Here is a 24,398-nt window from a genome sequence, read left to right on the forward strand (position 1 = left end):
ATCACATTAAATGTATAAGAAGTAAGTGCTCCAGCTAAAAAACAAAAATGGTCAAGACTGGGTTAAAAATATTGAACTATATGCTATTCACAGCTTGCATACCTAAAACATAAGGATACGAAAGGTTAAAAGTAAAAGGATTAAGGAAGATATACCTGGAAAATACTAATCAAAGAAAGCTAGTGTGGACGTATTAATATCAGACAGAAATGACATTAAGGCAAAAAGCAATACTAGAAATAGAGAGGATTATTTCATACCAATAAAAACTGTAATTAATGAATATATATTACAGTGCTAAATCTGTATGCATGAAAAGTACAGTCTTAGATATATAACACAAAAAAGACAAAATTAGATGGAGAAATGAAGAAATTCATAATTTCAAGAGGACATTTTAATACTTCACCTCAGTAACTGATAGAGTAATCACACAAAATTTGGATATAGAAGATTCAAACGAAATGAACAATAAACTTTATCTATCTATCTCCCCTTTAACTGCAGAGAACACATTTCTATCAAGAATACACAGAATATTTTAAAAAATGAAACATACTCATAGCAAATCTCAACCTATTTCAAAGGTCCAAGATCAATTACAATGCAATTAAAGTACAAATGAATCACTAAATAGATACCAAGAAAATCCCCATGTTTTTCAAAATTTATATATACCATTTTTACGTAATTCATGGGTTAAAGAAGAAACTATAAGAACTGAAAAATATTTTCAATAGTAAAGCAAAGATACTACATATCAAAACTTGTAAACTAGGTATGAGCAATATTCAGGGATGCTGTTAATGTTCTAATTATTCTCTGGGTAGTGGCTACATCAGTTTGTTCACTTTGTGATAATTCATTAGGCCATACACTTATAATTTGTGTGTTTTTCTCTCTATAGGTTATACATCAATAAAAATTTACTTAAAATATCATGGGCTACAGCTAAAGCAGCACTTAGATGAAAATGTATTAAATACATTAGGTAATAAATATATTTTGAGAAGAACATTGTAAATTAATAAGCTAAGGATCCATCTTAAGAAGTTAGAAAAAGACTTGCAAGATAAATCCAAAGAAAGTATAAAGAAGAAAACAATAAAGATACTAGCAGAAATTGATGAAATATAAAGCAAACATACAATAGAAAGGATGTACAAAGCCAAAACTTTGTTCTTTCAAAATCCTAATAAAATGAACAAATCTCTGGTAAGACAACAAACAAAAAGAGAGAAGGCAGAAGTTACCAAGAAGATATCTGAACAACTTTATGCCAATAAAGTTGAGAATTTAGACAGCATAAAAGCATCTCTAGAAAAATATAATTTACTAAAACTTAATGATTAAACAAGAACCAGAAATACTTGAATAGTCCCATAACTATTAATGTAATTAATTAATAGTCTAAAATCTTCCCATAAAAAGTCAAATCCCAGATAGCATCACATTTTAGGGAAGAAATAATTCAAGTCCTACAAACTTTTCTAGAGAATAGAAAAAAAAGGAACGCTCTGCAACTTTTTTAAAAAATTATTTTTTTTTTGCCTGCACCATGTGGATTGCAGGGATCTTATTTCTCCAACCAGCAATTAACCTGGGCCCTCAGCAGTGAAAGTGTGGCGTCCTAACCACTGGACTGCCAGGGAATTCCCTGCAACTTATTTTTTGAGGCTAGCATAACCTTCATATCAAAATGTAACATAGACAAAATGAGAAAGAAATATTAGAGCTCAATTTCACTCACAAAGACTGATGCAAATATCCTCAACAAATACTGAAAAACAAAACCTAGTAAAATAGAAAAAGAATAACGTCATGACAGGGTTAGGTTTCTCCTGGGAATGCAAGGTTTATTTAACACTAGAAAATCCATTAATCAGGACATTAATGACATAAAGGAGAAAAAAATCATATGACCGCCTTAAAACAAATCAGAAAATCTCTCTGCAAATGAGAGACAAGGAAGGATCCTCCACTAGAGACTTCAGAGAGCGCATGACTTTGGACATCTAACCCCCAGAAGAATAAATTTCTGTTGTTTTAAGCCAACCAGCTTGTGACCCTTTGCTATAGCGGCCCTAGGAATCCAATACCTATATTTATATTTAAATAACAAAAAAACAAGAAACACCCTAAAGCAAATATCATACTTAATGGCAATTTATGGCAACTTTCCGTTTTAGATCAGGAACACCAGTTTTATTCCACATGATACTGGAAGCATTAGCCAACACAATAAGGCAAGAAATATACAAGGTATAAGGACTGAAAAGGAGGAAACATAACTGTCATTACTCACAGTTGATATAATTGGATATGTAGAAAACCCAAAAGAATTTATAAGTCAATTATTGTTAATTATTAAAAGAGTCTAGAAAGGTAACTGTATGGAAGGGGTCTGGAAATATGGTGGTGGTGGCAGTACAGTTTTTCAATTTCTCTGAATCCCCACATGATAAAAGACTGAGCAGGAATTCACTGGTGGTCCAGTGGTTAGGACTCTGCTTCTACTGCAGGGGGCACGGGTTCACTCCCTGGTTGGGGAACTAAGATCCTGCATGCCGCACAGTGCGGCGAAAACAAAAAACAAGCAAACAAAAAAACAAGAAAAGAAAAAAGACTGAGCATGTAGATGGCAAACCAAAACCTGATAGACAACATTTACAACAAAACTGGATGACAAAGTATCCCCAAGAATTCCTAAATAAAAATGGGTGGTGACAAAACACCAACAACTACAAGACCTGCATTATATCAGCATCTGTACAGGATGAAGAAGAAAAGGAGGTAACATGCACACATCTAATAGACTATAGAAAAGGAGAACCCCAAATAGCTCATAGAAATTCACTAAAAGTACGATGGGGAAATTTAAGAACAGCAGTTCAAATTGGGAGGGAATATGCCTTCCCCATTATTGAGTGAGTACAAGGGCTTCATATAAATAGACTAAAGAAGTTGAAGCAGTCTAGCCCCCATGAACCCTCAAACTTGACCCACCAGAGCTCTCTTCTAAGGCTCCACAGTGAGGAGAAACTGATAAGAGTACAATCAAAATTGAATAGGACAGAGACAATAGAGATGAAAGAAAGAAAAGGTATAGACCAGTGCTGCCCAACAGCACTTCTGTGATGATGGAAATATTCTACATCTGTGCTATTTAATACAGTAACCACTAGCCACATGTGGCTATTTAGCATCTGAAATGTGACTAGTGCAACTGAAGAACTAAATTTTTTGAATTTTAATTAATTTAAATTTAAACGTGCATAGCTGCATGTGGCTAGTGGCTATCATATTGAATAGTACAAGTCTACAACAAAAATGAAGTAGGCAGGGGGTGTAGAGCCAGGAAATCTCAAAAAGCAAGCTGCCTTATTTTAAAGCACTATAAAAACAAAAACAAAAAGCAAAATCAAAACAACCACCACACACAGAAAAAGGAGCTTTGTGAAGTTAGTAACACTTTCCAAAACCCCACCTTACTGTAAAAGTTAAGAAAAACTAATTTCACATTAAAATGAGAAACAGTAAAGTTTCAAGATAAATACCCCAAAAGTTGTTGTTAAAAAAAATAAAGAGCAGAAAAACACCTCCACAGAAAATGAAAGCATGCAAGAAAAATGTGCCCACAAAACAGATCAAAACTGTAACCGACTATTTCAAAATGAGCTAAAAGACATTAAGAAAAATGATACAAGATATGAAAGAATAGCATAAAACAGAAAAACTCAGAAATGAGGTGCTAGAGCTCAGGAAAAAAGAACACAGAATTACCATATGATCCAACAAGTCTACTCCTAGGTATATACCCAAAAGAATTGAAAGTAGGGACTCAGATACTTGCACACCCTTATTCATAGCAACATTATTCACAATAGCCAAAAGGTGGAAGCAACGCAAGTGTCCATCAACAGATAAATGGATAAACAAAAAGTGGTATATAAATTCAATGGAATATTATTCAGTCTTAAAAAGGTAGGGAATTCTGACACATGCTACTACATGGATAAAAATTGAGGACATTATGCTATATGGAATAAGCCAGTCACAAATGGACAAATTGCATAATTCTATTTCTATGAGGTACTTAAAGTAGTCAAAGTCACAGAGACAGAACATAGAATTGTGTTGCCAGGGGCTGAGGAATCGGGGGAGTGGGGAGTTATTGTTTAATGGGCACAGAGTTTCAGCTTTGTGTGATGAAGAGTTCTAGAAATGGATAGTGGTAGTGGTTGCACAATACTGTGTACAGTATGTACTTAATGCCAGTGAACTGTACACTTAAAAATGGTTAAGATGGTAAATTTTACCATAATTTTAAAAAATCAATTTTATTTCTATATGCTAGCAATGAACAACTGGAAATTAAAATTAATAGAGTAATACCATTTGCAATTTCATCAAAACATGAATTCTTTGGGATAAAGTTAACAAAATATGTACAAGATTTTTATGCTGAAAAGTATAAGCTACTGATGAGAGAAATTAAAGACGACCTAAATAGAGAGCTACGCTGTGTTAATGGGTTAGAACACAAAAGTATTATGATGTTAAGTGTTCTCAAAATGACCTATAGATTCAATGCAATCCCAGTAAAAACCCCACCAGGCACTTCTGGAGTAATTAACAGGCTGCTTTTACAATTTGTGTAAAAATATAAAGGACTTAGAGTAGCCAAAAGATTCTGAAAAAGAACAAAGTCAGGGACTTACACAGCTTGATTTTAAGACTTACTATAAAACTACAATAATCAAGAAAGTGAGGTATTAGCATAAGGATAGACACACAGAATCAACAGAACAGAGTACAGAAGCAGATCCAAATACTTATGATCAATTACTGATTTTTGACATAAGTACCAAGTAAGTCAACTGGGTAAGAATAGTCTTTCAACACTGGGGCTAGAACAACATATCTATATGGGAAAAAATGAACCTTGATCTTTATCTTTTTCTTTCTCTCTCTCTCTCACACACACACACTCAAAATGGATCATAGGCCAAAACATAAAAGCTAAAAACTGTAAAATTTATAGAAGAAAGCACAGAAGAAAAAATTTGCCATCTTCGGGCAGGCAAAGATTTCTTAGGACACAATAAACATAAACCATAAAAGAAAAGTACAATAAATTTGATTTTATTAAAAGAAATCCCACAACACACCTACTAGGATTCTTAAGGTAAGACAAAAGATACCATATGTTGACAAAGATGTGGATGAACTGGCACTCTCATTCATTGCTGGCAGGAATGTAAAATGGCATAACTCCTTTGGAAAACAGCTGGATGGCTTCTTATAAACTTAGAAATACACTTACCATATGACCCAGCAACTATACTTCTAGATATTTCCCCAAGAGAAATCAAAACAAATACCCATACAAAGACTTTTACCTTGAAAGTTCATAGTAGTTTCATTCATAATAGCCTCAAAGTGGGAACAATCAAAATGTCCATCAACAGATGGGTGACTCTCCAAAACATTATCTTGAGTGAAAGAAGCCAGACCCCCACTCCCGAAAACCCCCTACATACTGTATGATTCCATTTATATGAAAATCTAGAAAATATAATCTAATCGATAGTAATAGAAAGCATATCAGTCATTGCCTGGGGCTGGGAGTAGAGATGGGGATTGATTGGGAAGGAGCACAAGGAAATCTTTTAGGGTAATGAAAGTATTCTATATATAGATTGGTGAACTGAGTCCACTGGGATATATATTTGTCAAAATCATCTAACAGTATATTTAAAATTAGTGTTTTAAATGTAAATTATACTTCAATAAATTTGATTTTTAGAAGAAATTAATAATGATTTATAAAGGTCTCTTTAGTTCTAAAATTCAATGATCTATGAACCTATAAACCTACAAAACCTTCTTTGACTCTCATAGATTTTTATCATATTACCTGATATCTTAAGGCAATATGGTTGGAAAAGACCTCAAAGTTCTCTTAGTCAAAAATTCTTCTGATGCCTGAATCGTCTCTCTAACATTCACACCAAGTAGTCATTCAGTCTCTGCTTAAATACCTTGAGCCCATTTCAGTTTTTGGACAGGTCTAATTATTAGACAGAGTTTCCTTATAATTACCTGAAATCTCATTCCTTGTAGGTCTCACCTATGGAAACATGCATGGAATAAATCGAATTCTTTTCTCCTTGACAGCCATTCAAATATTAGGAGGGAGCTATCATGTTCTTCCTAAATCTTCCATTTTCCAAGTTTAACATCCATATTTCCTTTAACTATTCTTCAAATAAGATGGTTTTGGGTGTTCTCACCATCCTGAGTGCCTTCCCCCTGACACATTAGGGTTTGTCAACATCCTCCTTCAAGAGTGTTGCCCCCCAGTCCAACACAATACTTCAGGTATGCTGTAACCAGAGCAGAATACAGGGTGATGACCACTCTTCTATATATTATATTTCTATTGATGCTACTTAATTTCAATGGACGTTCTTAGCATTATTGGCTTATGTTGAGCTTACAGTCAACCAACAACCCCAAATGTTCCACGTATGCTGCTATTAAGCCACATTTCATCTATTCTGTTCTTATACAGTTGGTTTTAGGGATCCAAGTATAAGATGTTTTGTTGTTCCCTGTTGGTCTTCATCTTTTTAAAATGGGCTCATCATTTCAGCCTGTTGAGGTGCCTTCAGATCTGACTTTGTCTTCTAACACATTATACTTACTCAGTTTTAGGTCATATGTACATTCAATCAATATTCACAAAAGGTGAATATTGGTCATATGTACATTCAATCAATATTCACAAAAAGTCCTCATCTACATATTATTCTAAATTCATATGGTATATACCACACAATTTGATATTCTATTGCAAACGTCTTACTTTCTAACTATTTCATACGTGTAAATCTTGTTTTAACAAAAATATTTTCAGCTCATCTATAGGAAGGATCATGTCTTCTACTTGTTCTATAGTATGAGGCATAGATTAGGTATTCAATAAATACTTGTTGACTTAAAAGCTAAATTAGAGTGTTTTTACATTATGGCTGTACCAAGAATGAGTCACAATTGACCTTCATCTCATGGTTACTTAAGTGCTAACTTTCTTTTACATCCATACAGATACATTTGTGGGAAAGGCTATACCAGCCAAAGCATCACAAAATCACTTCAAAATCAATGAGCTATTATAGTACAAACAGAGGCCACAGTGCCATCTAGTGAACATTACTAGTTTACTTCTGCTGATCACAAGCTCATTTTCACTCCTATAATGATGGAAAGGCATGATTTTTAGAACTTCATATAGCAAATAGAACCAATATAAAACCAGCACATAAGTCGTGGTTGTTTTCATTTTAAGTCATATAAATACTCTATTAAATTGTCTCATCTTAGGGCTGTTGTAGATCTTATGACCATACTGTGCTTTGAGATTATGCTTTAGTTTTATCAATCTATAGTAATACCAATGACATTCATGTACCTAAACTGCAGTTGCAAGCTGAGGATGGAATTTCTGTACTGAGCTAAAGAGTACCCCATTGTCTATTACTATTAACTTACAAACTATCACCAAAACAATCCATTATCTCTCTCTTAACAAAAATTAAACTTTATTATGATTTGCAGCAAATCCCATTATATCAAGTTGTGATAAATTGCTCCTATACTTGTAACCCAAGCTCATTTCCTCCATACTAAGTCTGTCCATGCAAACCTATGACTTTCACAAATGAAACACTTTAAATTCTTCAAAAATAATATAATAAAATTAGGTTATTGGGCTTAAGGTGCTATAAATTCCCCAAAGGCAGAGTTGATGTCTATGAAACTACACTCTAATATTGCCTCATAAAACGTACTGGAGATAGTCTAATAGTAGTCTAATATTACCTCATAAAATGTACTGGAGATACTCAAGAGGTGGGATACTCTGAGGTGGGATACTCAACAGATAATGGCAATTAAAAATTTATATTTATACAAATTAGAAAATAAAGAAATTAGCTAAATTTAGCATTGTTATCTCAAAATGATGTCACCAAATGCATGAACTGATGAATCTGTAACATAATCTACTAAGAGTTCACAGGAATATACTCTCCGAATTCTTTAACCCACCCAAATTAACTTCTCACCTATGATTCAATATTTCATGTTGAAAAGAAAGGAACTGAGCTAGAGAAAGGAATAATGGGGTGATTTTTTAAATAACATAATCTCATTCAGTTCTGGTAATCAAACGCACTCACAGATCTTGATCACTTTTAATTTCCAATTATCCACAGTAGCAAGGATAGAAATAGCATGAACAAATGGAATTCCTGTATTAGGGAACCTGATTTACAGGTATTTATGGAGTCTCTATGACTATTTTTTTAATGTAATGAGTGCTTACTATGCATTAGGCTCTATGCTAGACATCAGACAAAATAAAGATAAGATATGGTCCTATCTTCAAGGAGAAAGTGATTTAATAGGGAGCTAAGACAGGTATAAAAACAACTAGAATACAAGGCAGAACATAAGTACCAAGGTATAAATAGAAGTGTTACAAATTCTTAGAGGAAGAACAAGACTCAGAAGTTTCCTTAGACTGTCATTAGGATCTAAGCTTTCAAAAAGGAATTTCAAAAGGTAGGGATGCACGGAAGAGGTAATTTGCAATAGAGAAGCATGGATGAAGTTACAGAGGTAGAAAAGCATAGATCATGGTTAGGAAGCAGCAGGTACTCCAGTTGGGAACAAATATAGTACATGTGTAGAGGAAATAAAAAAGGATTATTTTATTTAAAGATTATGGAGGGGGGGACCTTCAAGATGGCAGAGGAGTAAGACGTGGAGATCACCCTCCTCCCCACAAATACATCAGAAATACATCTACATGTGGAACAGCTCCCACAGAACACCTATTGAATGCTGGTAGAAGACCTCAGACTTCCCAAAAGGCAAGAAACTCCCCACATACCGGGGTAGGGCAAAAGAAAAAAGAAAAAACAGAGACAAAAGAATAGGGACAGATGAGACTAGATATCAATTACAGGAAAAGATCTGTAAAAAATACAAACACATGGAGGCTACACAATACACTACTTAATAACGAAGTGATCACTGAAGAAATCAAAGGGGAAATCAAAAAATACCTTGAAACAAATGACAATGGAGACACGACGATCCAAAACCTATGGGATGCAGCAAAAGCAGTTCTAAGAGGGAAGTTTATAGCAATACAAGCCTACATCAAGAAACAGGAAACATCTCGAATAAACAACCTAACCTTGCACCTAAAGCAATTAGAGAAAGAAGAACAAAAAAACCCCAAAGCTAGCAGAAGGAAAGAAATCATAAAGATCAGATCAGAAATAAATGAAAAAGAAATGAAGGGAACAAGAGCAAAAATCAATGAAACTAAAAGCTGGTTCTTTGAGAAGATAAACAAAATTGATAAACCATTAGCCAGACTCATCAAGAGAAAAAGGGAGAAGACTCAAATTAATAGAATTAGAAATGAAAAAGGAGAAGTAACCACTGACACTGCAGAAATACAAACGATCATGAGAGATTACTACAAGCAACTCTATGCCAATAAAATGGACAACCTGGAAGAAATGGACAGATTCTTAGAAATGCACCACCTTCCGAGACTGAACCAGGAAGAAATAGAAAATATGAACAGACCAATCACAAGCACTGAAATTGAAACTGTGATTAAAAATTTTCCAACAAACAAAAGCCCAGGACCAGATGGCTTCACAGGTGAATTCTATCAAACATTTAGAGAAGAGCTAACACCTATCCTTCTCAAACTCTTCCAAAATATTGCAGAAGGAGGAACACTCCCCAACCCATTCTACGAGGCCACCATCACCCTGATACCAAAACCAGACAAAGATGGCACAAAGAAAGAAAACTACAGGCCAATATCACTGATGAACATAGATGCAAAAATCCTCAACAAAATACTAGCAAACAGAATCCAACAGCACATTAAAAGGATTATACACCATGATCAAGTGGGGTTTATTCCAGGAATGCAAGGATTCTTCAATATACACAAATCAATCAACGTGATACATCATATTAACAAATTGAAGGAGAAAAACCATATGATCATCTCAATAGATGCAGAGAAAGCTTTCGACAAAATTCAACACCCATTTATGATAAAAGTCCTGCAGAAAGTAGGCATAGAGGGAACTTTCCTCAACATAATAAAGGCCGTATATGACAAACCCACAGCCAACATAGTCCTCAATGGTGAAAAACTGAAACCATTTCCACTAAGATCAGGAACAAGACAAGGTTGCCCACTCTCACCACTATTATTCAACATAGTTTTGGAAGTGTTAGCCACAGCAATCAGAGACGAAAAAGAAATAAAAGGAATCCAAATCGGAAAAGAAGAAGTAAAGCTGTCACTGTTTGCAGATGACATGATACTATACATAGAGAATCCAAAAGATGCTAAGAGAAAACTACTAGAGCTAATCAATGAATTTGGTAAAGTAGCAGGATACAAAATTAATGCACAGAAATCTCTTGCATTCCTGTATACTAATGATGAAAAATCTGAAAGTGAAATTAAGAAAACACTCCCGTTTACCATTGCAACAAAAAGAATAAAATATCTAGGAATAAACCTACCTAAGGAGACAGAAGAACTGTATGCAGAAAATTATAGGACACTGATGAAAGAAATTAAAGATGATACAAATAGATGGAGAGATATACCATGTTCTTGGATTGGAAGAATCAACATTGTGAAAATGACTCTACTACCCAAAGCAATCTACAGATTCAATGCAATCCCTATCAAACTACCACTGGCATTTTTCACAGAACTAGAACAAAAAATTTCACAATTTGTATGGAAACACAAAAGACCCCGAATAGCCAAAGCAATCTTGAGAACGAAAAATGGAGCTGGAGGAATCAGGCTCCCTGACTTCAGACTATATTACAAAGCTACAGTAATCAAGACAGTTTGGTACTGGCACAAAAACAGAAATATAGATCAATGGAACAGGATAGAAAGCCCAGAGATAAGCCCACGCACATATGGTCACCTTATCTTTGATAAAGGAGGCAAGCATATACAGTGGAGAAAAGACAGCCTCTTCAATAAGTGGTGCTGGGAAAATTGGACAAGTACATGTAAAAGTATGAAATTAGAACACTCCCTGACACCATACACAAAAATAAACTCAAAATGGATTAAAGACCTAAATGTAAGGCCAGACACTCTCAAACTCTTAGAGGAAAACATAGGCAGAACACTCTATGACATAAATCACAGCAAGATCCTTTTTGACGCAGGTCCTAGAGAAATGGAAATAAAAACACAAATAAACAAATGGGACCTAATGAAACTTAAAAGCTTTTGCACAGCAAAGGAAACCATAAACAAGACCAAAACACAACCCTCAGAATGGGAGAAAATATTTGCAAATGAAGCAACGGACAAAGGATTAATCTCCAAGAATTACAAGCAGCTCATGCAGCTCAATAACAAAAAAACAAACAACCCAATCCAAAAATGGGCAGAAGACCTAAATAGACATTTCTCCAAAGAAGATATACAGATTGCCAACAGACACATGAAAGAATGCTCAACATCATTAATCATTAGAGAAATGCAAATCAAAACTACAATGAGGTATCATCTCACACCGGTCAGAATGGCCATCATCAAAAAATCTACAAACAATAAATGCTGGAGAGGGTGTGGAGAAAAGGGAACACTCTTGCACTGTTGGTGGGAATGTAAATTGATACAGCCACTATGGAGAACAGTATGGAGGTTCCTTAAAAAACTAAAAATAGAACTACCATACGACCCAGCAATCCCACTACTGGGCATATACCCTGAGAAAACCATAATTCAGAAAGAGTCATGTACCAAAATATTCATTGCAGCTCTGTTTACAATAGCCAGGACATGGAAGCAACCTAGGTGTCCATCATCGGATGAATGGATAAAGAAGATGTGGCACATATATACAATGGAATATTACTCAGCCATAAAAAGAAATGAAATGGAGGTGTTTGTAATGAGGTGGATGGAGTTAGAGTCTGTCATACAGAGTGAAGTAAGTCAGAAAGAGAAAAAGAAATACAGTATGCTAACACATATATATGGAATCTAAGAAAAAAAAAAAAAGGTCATGAAGAACCTAGTGGCAAGATGGGAATAAAGACACAGACCTACTAGAGAATGGACTTGAGGATATGGGGAGGGGGAGGGGTGAGATGTGACAGGGTGAGAGAGTGTCATGGACATATATACACTACCAAATGTAAAATAGATAGCTAGTGGGAAGCAGCTGCATAGCATAGGGAGATCAGCTCAGTGCTTTGTGACCACCTAGAGGGGTGGGATAGGGAGGGAGGGAGATGCAAGAGGGAAGAGATATGGGAACATATGTATACGTATAACTGATTCACTTTGTTATAAAGCAGAAGCTAACACACCATTGTAAAGCAATTATACTTCAATAAAGATGTTTAAAAAAAAAAAAAAAGAATAGGGACAGGACCTGCACCTCTGGGAGGGAGCTGTGAAGGAGGAAGTTTCCACACACTAGGAAGCCCCTTCACTGGCGGAGATGGGGGATGGGCGGGGGGGAAGCTTCAGAGCCACGGAGGAGAACACAGCAACAGGGATGCAGAGGGCAAAGCAGAGAGATTCCTGCACAGAGCATCGGTGCCAACCAGCACTCATCAGCCTGACAGGCTTGTCTGCTCACCCACCGGGGCGGGATGGGGCGGGTGGGGGCTGGGAGCTAAGGCTCAGGCTTTGGAGGGCAGATCCCAGGGAGAGGACTGGGGTTGGCTGTGTGAACACAGCCTGAAGGGGGCTAGTGCGCCACAGCTAGCCGGGAGGGAATCTGGGAAAAACTCTAGTCCTGACTAAGAGGCAAGAGACCATTGCTTCGGGGAGCACGAGGAGAAGGGATTCCTTCCCTGTCTGCCCACAGAAGGCAGGGCACCACCTAAATAAGCTCCAGAGACAGGCGTGAGCTGCAGCTATCAGCTCAGACACCAGACATGGGCATGAAATGCTAACACTGTTGCTGCAGCCACCAAGAAGCCTGTGTGCAAGCACAGGTCACTATCCACACCGCCGCCCAAGAGCCTGTGCAACCCACCACTGCCAGGGTCCCGTGACCCAGGGACAACTTCCCCGGGAGAACACATGGCACGCCTCAGGCTGTTGTAAAGTCACACTGGCCTCTGCCGCCGCAGGCTCGCCCTGCATTCCAATTATAACTACTGTACCCCTCCCTCCGCCCCCACGAGTGAGCCAGAGCCACTTAATCAGCCGCTGTTTTAACCCCATCCTGTCTGGGCGGGAAGAGAAGCCGGAGGACAACTTACATGCAGAGGTGGGGCCAAAACCAAAGCTAAACTCCAGGAACTGTGTGAACAAAGAAGAGAAAGGGAAATTTCTCCATGCAGCATCAGGAAGAGCAGATTAAATCCCCACAATCAACTTGAGGTACCTTGCATCTGTGGAACACCTGAAGAGACAACGAATCAACCCAAAACAGAGGCGGTAGACTTTAGGAGCAACTGTAGACTTGGGGTTTGCTGTCTGCGGCTGACTTGTTTCTGATTTTTACGTTTATGTTAGTATAGTTTTTAGCACTTCTCTTCATTGATAGATTTGTTTATTGGTTTGGTTGCTCCTTTTTTTTTAATTTTCTTATTTTAATAATTTTATTTTATTTTTAATTATTTTTTCTTTCTTTTTTTCCTCCCTTTTCTTCTGAGCTGTGTGGCTGACAGGGTCTTGGTGCTCCGGCCTGGTGTCAGGCCTGAGCCTCTGAGGCGGGAGAGCCAAGTTCAGGGCACTGGACCACCAGAGACCTCCCGGCCCCACGTAATATCAATCGGTGAGAGCTCTCCCAGAGATCTTCGTCTCAATGCTAAGACCCAGTTCCACCCAGCGTCCAGCAAGCTCCAGTGCTGGATGCCCCATGCCAAACAACTAGCAAGACAGGAACACAACCCCACCCATTAGCAGACAGGCTGCTTAAAATCATACTAAGTTCACAGACACCTCAAAACATACCACCGGACGCAGCCCTGCCCACTGGAAAGACAAGAGCCAGCCCCACCCAGCAGAAGACAGGCACAAATCCCCTCACCAGGAAGCCTACAGAAGCCACTGAACAAACCTTACCCACTAGGGGCAGACACCAAAAGCAACGGGAACTACGAACCTTCAGCCTCCGAAAAGGAGACCCCAAACACAGTAAGTTAAACAAAATGAGAAGACAGAGAAACACATAACAGATGAAGAAGCAACGTAAAAACCCATCAGACCAAACAAATGAAGAGGAAATAGGCAGTCTACCTGAAAAGGAATTCAGAGCAATGATAGTAAAGTTGATCCAAGATCTTGGATATAGAATGGAGAAAATAAAAAAAACGTTTAACAAGGACCTGAAAGAACCAAAGAGCAAACAAACAATGAGGAACAACACAATAAATGAAATTAAAAATTCTCTAGAAGGAATCAATAGCAGAATAACTGAGGCAGAAGAACGGATAAGTGACCTGGAAGATAAAATAGTGGAAATACCTACCACAGAGCAAAATAAAGAAAAAAGAATGAAAAGAATTGAGGACAGTCTTAGAGACTTCTGGGACAATATTAAACGCACCACCATTCGAATTACATGGGTCCCAGAAGAAGAAGAGAAAAAGAAAGGGAGTGAGAAAATATTTGAAAAGATTATAGTTGAAAACTTCCCTAATATGAGAAAGGAAATAGTCAACCAAGTCCAGGAAGCACAGGAATCCCATACATGATAAATCCAAGGAGAAACATGCCAAGACACATATTAATCAAACAATAAAAAATTAAATGCAAGGAAAAAATATTAAAAGCAGCAAGGGAAAAGCAACAAATAATATACAAGGGAATCCCCATAAGCTTTACAGCTGATCTTTCAGCAGAAACTCTGCAAGTCAGAAGGGAGTGGCAGGACATATTTAAAGTGATGAAAGGGAAAAACCTACAACCAAGATTACTCTACCCAGCAAGGATCTCATTCAGATTTGACGGAGAAATTGAAACACTTACAGACAAGCAAAAGTTAAGAGAATTCAGCACCACCAAACGAGCTTTACAACAAATCCTAAAGGAAACTCTCTAGGCAGGAAACACAAGAGAAGGAAAACACCTACAATAACAAACCCAAAACAATTAAGAAAATGGTAATAGGAACATACATATCAATAATTACCTTAAATGTAAATGGATCAAATGCTCCAACCAAAACACATAGACTGGCTGAATGAATAAAAACAAGGCCTGTATATATGCTGTCTACAAGAGACCCACTTCAGACCTAGGGACACTTGCAGACTGAAAGTGAGGGGATGGAAAAAGATATTCCATGCAAATGGAAATCAAAAGAAAGCTGGAGTAGCAATTCTCATATCAGAGAAAATAGACTTTAAAATAAACACTATTACAAGAGACAAAGAAGGACACTATATAATGATCAAGGGATCAATCCAAGAAGAAGATGTAACAATTGTAAATATTTATGCACCCAACGTAGGAGCACCTCAATACATAAAGCAAATGCTAAAAGCCAAAAAAGGGGAAATTGACAGTAACACAATAATCGTAGGGGACATTAATTAACACCCCACTTTCACCAATGAATAGATCATCCAAAATGAAAAAATATAAGGAAACACAAACTTTAAATGACACATTAAACAAAATGGACTTAATTGATATTTATAGGACATTCCATCCAAAAACAACAGAATACACTTTCTTCTCAAGTGCTCATGGAACATTCTCCAGGATAGATCACAACTTGGGTTATAAATCAAGCCTTGGTAAATTTTAAAAAGTTGAAATTGTATCAAGTATCTTTTCCGACCACAAAGCAATGAGACTAGATATCAATTACAGTAAAAAAATCTGTAAAAAATACGAACACATGGAGGCTACAAAATACACTACTAAATAACCAAGAGATAACTGAAGAAATCAAAGAGGAAATCAAAAAATACCTAGAAACAAATGACAATGAAAACACGACGACCCAAAACCTATGGGATGCAGCAAAAGCATTTCTAAGAGGGAAGTTTATAGCAATACAATCCTACCTCAAGAAACAAGAAACATCTCAAATAAACAACCCAACCTCACACCTAAAGCAATTACAGAAAGAACAAAAAAAACCCCAAAGTTAGCAGAAGGAAAGAAATCATAAAGATCAGATCAGAAATAAATGAAAATGAAATGAAGGAAACAATAGCAAAGGTCAATAAAACTAAAAGCTGGTTCTTTGAGAATATAAACAAAATTGATAAATCATTAGGCAGACTCATCAAGAGAAAAAGGGAGAAGACTCAAATCAATAGAATTAGAAATGAAAAAGGAGAAGTAACAACTGATACTGCAGAAATACAAAGGATCGTGAAAGATTACTACAAGCAACAATATGCCAATAAAATGGACAACCTGGAAGAAATGGACAAGCTCTTAGAAATGCACAACCTTCCGAGACTGAACCAGGAAGAAATAGAAAATATGAACAGACCAATCACAAGCACTGAAATTGAGACTGTGATTAAAAATCTTCCAACAAACAAAAGCCCAGGACCAGATGGCTTCACAGGTGAATTCTATCAAACATTTAGAGAAGAGTTAATACCTATCCTTCTCAAACTCTTCCAAAATATAGCAGAGGGAGGAATACTCCCAAATTCATTCCACGAGGCCACCATCACCCTGATACCAAAACCAGACAAAGATGGCACAAAAAAAGAAATCTACAGGCCAATATCACTGATGAACACAGATGGAAAAATCCTCAACAAAATACTAGGAAACAGAATCCAACAGCACAGTAAAAGGATCATACACCATGATCAAGTGGGGTTTATCCCAGGAATGCAAGGATACTTCAGTATATAGAAATCAATCAATGTGATACACCATATTAACAAAGTGAAGGACAAATCCATATGATAATCTCAATAGCTGCAGAAAAAGCTTTCGACAAAATTCAACACCCATTTATGATAAAAACTCTCCGGAAAGTAGGCATAGAGGGAACCTACCTCAACATAATAAAGGCCATATATGACAAACCCACAGCCAACATCATTCTCAGTGGTGAAAAATTGAAACCATTTCCTCTAAAATCAGGAACAAGACAAGGATGCCCACTCTCACCACTATTATTCAACATAGCTTTGGAAGTTTTAGCCACAGCAATCAGAGAAGAAAAAGAAATTAAAGGAATCCATATCGGAAAAGAAGAAGTAAAGCTGTCACTGTTTGCAGATGACATGATACTATACATAGAGAATCAGAAAGATGCTACCACAAAACTACTAGAGCTAATCAATGAATTTGGTAAAGTAGCAGGATACAAAATTAATGCACAGAAATCTCTTGCATTTCTATACACTAAGGATGAAAAATCTTAAACAGTAAATAAGGAAACACTCCCATTTGCCACTGCAACGAAAAGAATAAAATACCTAGGAACAAACCTACCTAAGGAGACAAAAGACCTGTATGCAGAAAATTATAAGACTGATGAACGAAATCGAAGATGATACAAACAGATGGAGAGATATACCATGTTTCTGGATTGGAAGAATCAACATTGTGAAAATGACTCTACTACCCAAAGCAATCTACAGATTCAATGCAATCCCTATCAAACTACCAATGGCATTTTTCACAGAACTAGAAGAAATAATTTCACAATTTGTTGGAAACACAAAAGACCCCAAATAGCCAGAGCAATCTTGAGAAAGAAAAACAGAGGGGGAGGAATCAGACTCCCAGACATCAGACTATATTACAAAGCTACAGTAATCAAGACAGTACGGCACTGGCACAAAAACAGAAATATAGATCAACGGAACAGGATAGAAAGCCCAGAGGTAAACCCACGCACATATGGTCACCTTATCTTTGATAAAGGAGGCAAGAATATACAATGGAGAATAGACAGCCTCTTCAGTAAGTGGTGCTGGGAAAACTGGACAGCCACTTGTAAAAGAATGAAATTAGAACACTTCCCAACAGCATACAAAAAATAAACTCAAAATGGATTAAAGAGCTAAATGTAATAAGGCCAGACACTATAAAACTCTTGGAGGAAAACAAAGGAAGAACACTCTTTGACATAAATCACAGCAAGATCCTTTTTGACTCACCTCCTAGAGAAATGGAAATAAAAACAAAAATAAACAACTGGGACCTAATGAAACTTAAAAGCTTTTGCACAGCAAAGGAAACCATAAAGAAGACGAAAAGACAACCCTCAGAATGGGAGAAAATATTTGCAAATGAAGCAACTGACAAAGGATTAATCTCCAAAATATACAAGCAGCTCATGCACCTCAATATCAAAAAAACAAACCCAATCCAAAAACGGGCAGAAGACCTAAATAGACATTTCTCCAAAGAAGATATACATATTATCAACAAACACATGAAAGGATGCTCAACATCACTAATCATTAGAGAAATGCAAATCAAAACTACAGTGTGGTATCACCTCACACTGGTCAGAATGGCCATCATCAAAAAATCTACAAACAATAAACGCTGGAGAGGGTGTGGAGAAAAGGGAACCCTCTTGCACTCTTGGTGGGAATGTAAATTGATACAGCCACTATGGAGAACAGTATGGAGGTTCCTTAAAAAACTATAAATAGAACTACCATATGACCTAGCAATCCCACTCCTGGGCATATACCCTGAGAAAACCATAATTCAAAAAGGGTCATGTACCACAATATTCATTGCAGCTCTATTTACAATAGCCAGGACGTGGAAGCAACCTAAGTGTCCACTGACAGATGAATGGATAAAGAAGATGTAGCATATATATACAACGGAATATTACTCAGCCATAAAAAGAAACGAAATTGAGTTATTTAGTGAGGTGGATGGACCTAGAGTCTGTCATACAGAGTGAAGTAAGTCAGAAAGAGAAAAACTAATGCCATATGCTAACACATATATATGGAATCTAAAAAAAAATGGTTCAGATGAATCTAAGGGCAGGACAGGAATAAATACGCAGACATAGGAATGGACTTGAGGACATGGAGGGAGGGAAGGGTAAGCTGGGACGAAGTGAGAGAGTGGCACTGACATATATACACTACCAAATGTAAAATAGATAGCTAGTGGGAAGCAGCTGCATCGCACGGGGAGATCAGCTGTGTGCTTTGTGTCCACCTAGAGGGGTGGGATAGGGAGGGTGAGAGGGAGACACAAGAGGGAGGGGATATGGGGATATATGCATACATATAGCTGATTCACTTGGTTATACTGCAGAAACTAACACAACATTGTACAGCAATTATACTACAATAGATTTTTTTTTAAAATTTAAAAAAATAAATAAAGATTATGGAGGACCTTAAGTCTAAGGAATTTGGTCTTTATTTACAGGGTGCCACTGAAAATTATTGAGTACGATACAATAATCAGTTAGATTATTCCAGTAGTCTTAGAGGTAATGAGGGCTTGGCATAGGGTAGTGAGGTAAAGATGGAAGGGGCGACAGATGGCAAAAATATTGCAGAGGTAGAATTGACCAGATGTGGCACATGACTGAATATAGGGGGAGAAGAAAGAATCCATGAATCTAAGATTTCAGTCTTAGATAGCCGTATATACCCAAAGACAGTAGAAAAGTGGATGTGGGCTATGAGAGAGATCAGGGCTAGAAATATAGATTTGGGTATGGAGAGCTGAAGCTAAGAAAACAGTTGATGAATTTCTGAGGGGATAGTGTACAACAGAAATAAAAGAAGGGAGAAGAGAATAAATTCAACAAATGTTTATTGAAAACTTACCATGTACCAAGCATGTTCATGGGTGTTAAGGATAAAATGGAGAATGAGATAAACAGTACCTGCCCTCATCCAACATTTATTTGAGAAAAGAGACTACCAATAACATAAATAAAAAAGGAACAGTCAGAGCAATAGGATTAAGAGAGTATGTCAGGGATTCCCTGGTGGCGCAGTGGTTGAGAATCTGCCTGCCAATGCAGGGGACACAGGTTCGAGCCCTCGTCTGGGAAGATCCCACTTGCCGTGGGGTAACTGGGCCCGTGAGCCACAACTACTGAGCCTGCGCGTCTGGAGCCTGTGCTCCGCAACGAGAGGCCGCGATAGTGAGAGGCCCGCGCACCGCGATGAAGAGTGGCCCCCGCTCGCCACAACTAGAGAAAGCCCTCGCACAGAAACGAAGACCCAACACAGCCAAAAGTAATAAATAAATAAATAAATAAATTTTAAAAAAAAAGAGAGTATGTCATACATAGAATACAAATTTACAATTACCAAAGAGGAAGGGAGGCGGGGAAGGGATAAATTAGGAGTTTGGGATTAGCAGATACAAACTACTATACATAGAACAGATAAAACAACAAGGTCCTACTGTATAACACAGGGAACTATATTCAATATCTTGTAATAAACCATAATGGAAAAGAATATGATAAAGATATATATATAGAGAGATATATCTGAATCACTTTGCTGTACACCAGAAACTAACAACACAACACTGTAAATCATCTACACTTCAATTAAAAAAAGAGAGTATGTCATTAGAAGCCAAAGAGAAAGTTTCTAGAAGGAAAAAGTAGTATTATATTCTCTCGTGCTAGAGAGACCAGAGGACAAAATGGACTGAGGGAAGAAATCATTAGACTTGATCATTAAAAGGTCACTAGCGGGGCTTCCCTGGTGGTGCAGCGGTCAAGAATCCGCCTGCCAATGCAGGGGACACGGGTTCGAGCCCTGGTCCAGGAAGATCCCACATGCCGTGGAGCAACTAAGCCCGTGCGCCACAACTACTGAGCCTGCGCTCTAGAGCCCATTAGCCACAACTACTGAAGCCCACATGCCTAGAGCCCGTGCTCCGCAACAAAAGAAGCCACCGCAGTGAGAAGCCCGTGCACCGCAATGAAGAGTAGCCCCTGCTCGCCGCAACTAGAGAAAGCCCGCACCCAGCAACAAAGACCCAATGCAGCCAAAAATAAATAAATACATTTATTGAAAAAAAAGGTCACTAGTGATATTCAAAAGAGCAGTTTATAGAATCAGATGCAAAAATCATCAAGAGGGAAGTAGTTGGTGAGGCCAAAAACCTTAGAGTCATTCTTGTCTCTTTTTTTCTCTCTTATCCTACATCTGGTTTGTCAGAGAATTCTGTCAGCTTTATTTTCATATTCTATCCAGAATCTGACCACTTCTCACCATCCATACTTCCTTCATCCTGGTCCATGCCACCATCATCTCTTGCCTAGATTATTTCAGTGGCCACCTAACTGGTCTCCCTGCTTCCACCCTTGCATCCAGCTCAGTCTATTCAACACAGTGGCCGAGTGATTTTATTAAAATGCAAGTCAGATCTTGACACTCCTGTGTCCCAAACCCTCCCACTGGCTCCCCATCTCACTTAGACTTAATGACACAAATCTTTACAATGAACTACAATGCCTTTCTTACATGATCTGTTTCCCCACTGCTTCCTTGATCACATCTCCTGTTTTCCCTAATATTCCCTCTGCTCCAGCCACACTAGTCTCTTTGCTGTTCCTCAAACACCACATATAAGCTCCTACCCCACACACCAGAGCCTTTGCATTTGCTATTCCCTCTGTCTGGAATGCTCTTTTTAAATGTATCCTCATAGCCAGATCCCTCATTTCCTCAGGTCTCTACTCAAAAACTACCTTCTCACTGAGGCCCTCTCTGGCCACCTTGTCTAAAATTCCAACCCTTCGTTCCTCCTCTAAAACATTTAATACTACCCTTTCCTACTTAGTTTTCTCTTTAGCACTTATCACTATCTAATATAACAGGGTCAGCAAACTATGGCCTTTGGGCTCCATCCAGCCTACCAACTATCAAGCTAAGTTTTACTTTTTTAAAAGGCTGAAAAAAATCAAAAAAAGAATACTTTATGACACAAAAAATTATATGAAATTCAAATTTCAGTGTTCCTAAATATAAAGTTTTGTTGGAACAAAGCCATGCCAATTTGTTTACATATGGTCTACGCCTGATTTCATGGTACAACAGCAGAGTTGAGTAGCTGCAAGAGAGACTACATGGCCTAGAAAACCTAAAATATTTACTATGTGGTTCTGTATAGAAAATTTGCTGACCTCTCTAATATACCATAATATTTATCTTTTTATTGTCTGTCTCTCCTAGTAGAATATAAACTCTGTGGGGGTAGGGGGTTTTGTCTATTTGCCTAGGACAGTATTTAACATGTAGTAGACAGTTAATAAGTATTTTTTGAATGAATGAATACTAAAAAAATATAGGCAGTAATTTTAGGTTATAAAGTTTGGTGATGAAAGGAAGGACAAACTATAATTTGGGGAGGATGACAAGGTTGAAGAAAGGTTTTTGAATAAAGAAGGCCTAAAAATAATTGTAGTGACAGGGGAAAGAAACAGTAGAGAGAGAAAGATGAAAGAGTTAGGGTTGAGATTTGTAGGGAAGGTCCCCTGGGAAAGTTACTTCTTTCTCAGAGATAAGGGAGAAGAAAGAATGGATAAAGAGAGAAGGTGATGAAGTTCATGTCAGTGGCTACAAGCCCAGGAAATTAGAAGATAAGGTTTTCTGCTAAAAGGAAGGATAAGGCATAGGTGCTTAGGGATAAAAAAAAATGTTTTGGAATCACCAAGGATTGGTGAGGAGTATGACAGAAAGTCAACAAGAGTCAGTTTTACTTAGTGCCTATATGAAAACTATGAAATTTTAGCAGATTCAATAAATATGGTTTCACAAAATTTCTGAACAGTACTCAAGTAGATCAAGGGAAGGAGTGAAAAAAGCACACAATAAAAATTAACGAGACTAGGTGGGAATAGCAAAATAGTAAAATATGATGAACTGTGTAACTGTTTCACCTTTCTTCATCTGTCTTAGTGCACAGTAGAGTATTCCTTACATATGGAGGTATCAAATCAATATCTGCTAAGTTTAAGACAGGAAGGATGAAATGGAGAAATATACTAACAGTAATCAACAAGGCAATCTGGCCTTAAATGATATAATCACAAGCTGAGTATACATATTAGGACCTGCCTGGTTTCCTGCTCTCTTCTTCTTCCCCTCCTTACTACTAATACCATTTGAACTCCCAATTACAGGTTCAGTCCTACACTAGGCTCTAGGACCAAACTTGACATTAGTTAGAGGAAATTTAAGAAGCAGTGCTTCAAGTCTTAGAAGACTGTATCATCTATTCACTTTGTATTCTTTTTCCGGTAATTGCATCCCAGTCTGGCTCCCTATGCCTGAGCTCCACTCTTAAAAAGAGCCTCATGTTCCATTCACTTTAGGTTTGGAGCTCGACCTTGCTCTTTCTAGTCTATCTACACATACCCCCAGTGATGCAAAGATTTGAGTCCTGCATCTGAGTCCAAATGATTGAAGACCTGTTCCCTGCTGATATGCTTATGTGATGCCAACTACCTATGTGCCTAACTTATGGAATCTTTCCAACACTTAAATTTCCCCCATTGCCATAATCTTCTGATCTGCCCATTAGGATACCCTGATGCCAGCTGCTTGGCTGAGTCAAAGGCAACTTGTTCATCTCTGTAACTTCAGAGACTATCACAGTATCTCATACTATGTTCTTTCTATCTTGACTAGGTGATTAGATATCCTTCCTTGGCCTGCAGATGTATCCATCCCCCCAGTTGGCATGTCTAGCTCCAAGTCCAGGTCCTTCCCAATCTTCCAGGTTAACATAAATCATAGAGTTACAAAAGCTTTGTGATTGCCTTCTTTACAGGTCTTTTAAGTAAGCAGTAGGAAACTATCTTTCTGAAATAGGTAACGGTATTCTAAGCAGAAATATAATGAATTAGGTAACAAAATCTATGTGACATCTTCTTTTCAGGTCTTTAAGTAAACAGTAGTCAACCATCTTTCTGAAACACTTAAATGCTAGCCTGTGTAGAAATACGATGAATTAAGTAACCTTTCAACTTCTCTTTCAGGACCGTGAATTTATAACAAACAAACTAAATGGTAAATATTCTTTTGAAAGAAAATCTGAAGTATTTATTAAGGTAAACAACCCTTCAAAGTAAACAAATCTTCAAAGAAAATGTCTAAAATTACAACCCTTAATCACATATTTTCCCCTAAATTTGTTATTAAAACTTAAAAAGCAACAAAAACCTTCATATTTTATCTGGATCCATACTTTTACTTCTTGTTTTTCGTCTTACCACAAGACAATACACCCCACCCCATTATGTGCATACTATATGATAACCAAAGGAAGAAATGTCCCAAATGCTTTGGGGAGTATGAATGGCTCTATCCTCAAGCAATTTTTATCCCTTTTA

General features: G+C 37.3%; 1 protein-coding gene across 1 annotated transcript in view; it reads right to left on the minus strand.

Annotated features, from left to right (window-relative positions):
• Nucleotides 1–24,398, minus strand: part of TEX11 (testis expressed 11) — a 360,718-nt gene that overhangs the window by 129,695 nt on the left and 206,625 nt on the right. The window lies entirely within an intron of this gene.

The sequence above is a fragment of the Eubalaena glacialis genome, chromosome X (genome assembly GCF_028564815.1).
Source record: "Eubalaena glacialis isolate mEubGla1 chromosome X, mEubGla1.1.hap2.+ XY, whole genome shotgun sequence".
In the NCBI taxonomy this organism is placed as follows: Eukaryota; Metazoa; Chordata; class Mammalia; order Artiodactyla; family Balaenidae; genus Eubalaena; species Eubalaena glacialis.